This window comes from Arachis hypogaea, chromosome 18, assembly GCF_003086295.3.
Source record: "Arachis hypogaea cultivar Tifrunner chromosome 18, arahy.Tifrunner.gnm2.J5K5, whole genome shotgun sequence".
NCBI lineage: Eukaryota > Viridiplantae > Streptophyta > Magnoliopsida > Fabales > Fabaceae > Arachis > Arachis hypogaea.
Genome location: NC_092053.1, coordinates 44,146,787 through 44,150,932, shown reverse-complemented (window position 1 = coordinate 44,150,932; position 4,146 = coordinate 44,146,787). Strand labels below are relative to the sequence as shown.

General features: G+C 40.3%; 1 non-coding gene across 1 annotated transcript; it reads left to right on the top strand.

The window, feature by feature from the left end:
* Nucleotides 1-2,850: 2,850 nt before the first annotated feature.
* Nucleotides 2,851-2,959, top strand: LOC112773913 (small nucleolar RNA R71). Its single transcript, XR_003188435.1, has one exon. It is a non-coding gene; the product is annotated as a small nucleolar RNA R71 (small nucleolar RNA).
* Nucleotides 2,960-4,146: the final 1,187 nt, after the last annotated feature.

Below are 4,146 nucleotides of genomic sequence, written 5' to 3'. Positions count from 1 at the left end.
TGATTAAGTGTAGGTTTATGTGATGAAATCCACTCAAATCAAGTCAAAATATCTCATCAAATATGGACTCATCAGTGGGTTAGGGTTGGATTTCGGTCATGAGAGGGGATATGGGTGGGAAAGATTTGAATTTGAAATGGGTTGGTGGGAATTGATGGATGGGAGTGATGAAGGGTTTTTGGAAGAGAAAAAGGTGATGTGGATATAATTGGTTGAAAGTGTATGGGGAAGAGTGTATGTGGGAAAGAGGGAAAAGTAAGAGAGAGAAGAAGGTGGGGTAAGTAGAGATTCTGTGGGACCCACTGATCCTAAGAGGCTAGGGAATTCGAATTCCTTGCCCTTTGTGGGCGTTGAACGCCCAGCCTTTGCTCCCTTGCTGGCATTCAACGCCATCTTTCTGCTCTAAGTAGGGCGTTGGATGCCCTTTAGGGTCTCGCTTCCTGGCGTTCAACGCCAGGCCTCTGCTCTTTGTATTGAACGCCCAGAATGGTCCCATTCTGGCGTTCAACACCAGCAAGCTGCTCCCTCTTGGGCATTGGACACCCACACTTCTCCTTGTGTAGCATTCAACGCCAGCTTTCTTACCCATATGGGGCATTGAACGCCCCTCCTGCCTCCTTGTCTGGCGTTCAACGCCAGCAAGAGGTCTACTCCAGGGTGTTCTGTTTCCATCTCGGAATGTCTCTGTCTCTGTTTTACTGCACATGACCACAAACTCTAAAAAGGAATTAATTCTAAAAATAACTTAATATAACTCAAATAAAAATAACTAAAAATAGGAATACTATAATTATGGTTGGGTTGCCTCCCAATAAGCGCTGTTTTAACGTCACTAGCGTGACGGTCAACTCCTTTACGGAGATAGACAGGGGCTCAGAATTTCACCCCTTACAGTGAACTTCCTTCCTGTGCTCTCATGGATGAGCTCCACGTGTTCTAGAGACAGGATCTTGTTCACAGTATGCGGAATGACTGTGCTGTCTGTGAAGACAACTCTCATGCCAGGTGAGAGGCCTTCAGTGGGGATTTTCTTATCCCTCCAGCCCTTAGGTATCTTTTTCTTAGTACCTTCATTCTCATTGTTTGATAATGGTTTTTCAACACCAAACTTAGATTTGGTGTCTGTGGGCTCTTTAAAGCTCTGCACAGAGAGAGATGGTTGGAACACTAAGTGTTTTACAGTTGTCTCTCCTTTAGGGAGGGAGTTAGGTTTAGGCATCTTGAACAAGATATGATCTTTCCATAACTACAGAATGAGCTCTCCCTTTTCCACATCAATTATGGCATTGGTAGTGGCTGAGAAAGGTCTTCCAAGGATAATAGATTCATCCTTGTCCTCTCCAGTACCTAAGATTATAAAATCTGCAGGGATGTAAAAGTTTTCAACCTTTACTAAGACATTCTCTACCAGACCATCTGCCTTTTTCAGTGATTTGTCTGCTATCTCTAATGAGATCTTGGCAACTTGCACCTCAAAGATTCCCAGCCTCTCTATTACAGAGAGAGGCATGAGGTTTATGCTTGACCCTAGATCGCATAAAGCCTTTTCAAAGGTAATTGTCCTTATGGTGCAAGGGATTAGGAATTGTCTGAGATCCGGCAGCTTTTGAGGTAGTTTCTGCTAAACCAAGGCATTGAGTTTCTTGGTGAGTACTGGAGGTTCATCCTCCAATATCTCTGTGCTAAATAATTTGGCATTAAGTTTCATTAGAATTCCTAAGTACCTAGCAACTTGCTCTTCCCTAGTTTTCTCTTCTTCATCAGAGGAGGAGTATTCTTCAGAGTCCATAATCTGCAACCAAGCATTCAAGGGAACCTCTGTGGCCTCCTCATGAGTTCTGGTTTCTTTTAGTTCTTCAACAAGGGAGTCCTTAGTGGACGTAGAACACTTATCCTCCCCCATTGTGGCATTTAATGCCAAGACTTGTTCCTTTTTGGGCGTTGAATGCTCAGCCTCTACTCCCTGGCTGGTGTTCAACACCAAGACTTGTCCTTTTTTTGGCGTTGAATGCCCAACCTCTACTCACTGGCTGGCGTTCAACGTCGGAAGGTCCTCTTTAGATTTGGCCTCAGTTTTCATACTGAGGGATTTGCATTCTTCTATTGGATTTACTTTAGTATTACTTGGAAGAGTGTTAGAAGGGATCTCAGGATCCTTTTACTCAGCTGACCAATCTGTACCTCCAGATTTCTAATGGAGGATCTTGTTTCAGTAATGAAACTGTGAGTGGTCTTAGAGAGATCAGAGACTATAGTAGCTAAGTCAAAGAGGCTCTGCTTAGACGTCTCTATCTATTGTTGAGAAGGTGGAAATGGTCTATTATTGAACCTATTCTGGTTCATTCCACCTTGATTGCTATTGAAGCCTTGCTGAGGCTTCTGTTGATCCCTCCATGAAAAGTTAGGATGATTCCTCTATGATGAATTGTCGGTATTTCCATAAGGCTCAGTGTGGGGATTCCCTGAGGGATTTCCCAAATAGTTAACCTCATCCATCATGGATTGATCTGGATCATAGGCATCTTTTTTATAGGAGGCTTCTTGAGTGCTGCCAGCTACAGCTTGTAATCCAGTCAAATACTGAGAGATCATGTTGACCTGTTGGGTTAGGATCTTGTTCTGAGTCAATATGGCATTTAGAGTATCAATCTCCAGGACTCCTCTCTTCTGAGTTACCCCATTGTTCACAGGGTTCATCTCAGAATTGGTTGTTTACAACCATGTCAATGAGTTCTTATGCCTCTTCAGGTGTTTTCTTCAAGTGGAGTAAACCACCAGCAGAGTGGTCCAATGCCATATTGGACATCTCAGAAAGGCCATCATAGAAGATATCTAGCATGGTCTAGTCTGAAATCATGTTAGGAGGGCACCTTTTGATTAGTTGCTTGTACCTCTCCCATACTTCATAGAGGGATTCACCCTCTTTCTATCTGAAGGTTTGAACTTCCACCCTAAGCTTGCTCTGCTTCTGAGATGGAAAGAACTTGGTCAAAAATGCATTGACCATCTTCTCCTAAGAGTCTAGGCTTTCCTTAGGCTGAGAATCCAGCCATAATCTAGCTCTGTCCCTTACAGCAAAGGGGAAAAGCATAAGCTTGTAAATTTCTGGATCTACTCCATTAGTCTTGACAATATCACAGATCTGCAAGAAATCAGAGATGAATCTGTTGGGATCTTCCTGTGAAAGTCCATGAAACTGGCAATTCTGTTGAAGTAAAGTGACCAACTGAGGTTTCAGCTCAAAATTATTTGCACCAATGACAGGTATAGAGATGCTATGTCCATAGAAGTCAGAAGTGGGTAAAGTGAATTCCCCGAGGACCTTTCTTGCGTCTCCTCTGTCATTAGGGTTGGCTGCCATGTCTGTATTCTCAGCTTCTTGTTTGAAAAGCTCTGCAAGGTTTCCTTCGGAGTGTTGCTCTCTAGCTTATTATAGACGTCTCCTAAGAGTCCTCTCTGGTTCAGGATCAGGATTAAAGAGAGATTCTTTATCCCTGTTCCTGCTCATAAACAAAAAGAAAGAATGTAAGAAGAGAAGAAGAAAGGATTCTCTATGTCAGAGTATAGAGGTCCTTTGTTAGAAAGATAGGTCAAGAGAAAAAGAAAAGAAGATGTCCTTTAATAAGGATAGTTTTTGAAAATCAAGAGAGAAAAGAGGAGATATTTTCAAAAATAGAGAGGGGAAAGAGAGATGAAGTTTTCGAAAAAGAAGAAAGAGAAAGTAGTTAGGAAGTTTTGAAAAAGAGAAAAGAGAAAAGAGAATAAAAGATAAAACAAGTAACTAACTAATTAGCCAGATTTGAAAACAAAATAAAAGATTTTATTTTGAAATTAAAAAGAGAAAGTTTCAAAGAAGATTTTGAAATTTAAAAGTTGAAAGAAAGAGTTAAATAAAGAAAGATAAGATAAGTAAGTTTTAAAATTTAAAAAGAAGGATAAGAGAAAGATTTAGAAAAGATTAAGAAAGATAAGATTGAAAATTTAAAAATTTTGAAGAGCAAACTTTAAAAGATAGTAAAGATTTGAAAAGATAAGAATTTAAAGTTTAAAATTTTTAAAAGAAGATAGGATAGGAAGGTTTTAAGGTAAAAAGATATGATAAATATTTGAAAAAGATTTGGAAAGATAAGATTTGAAATTTGAATT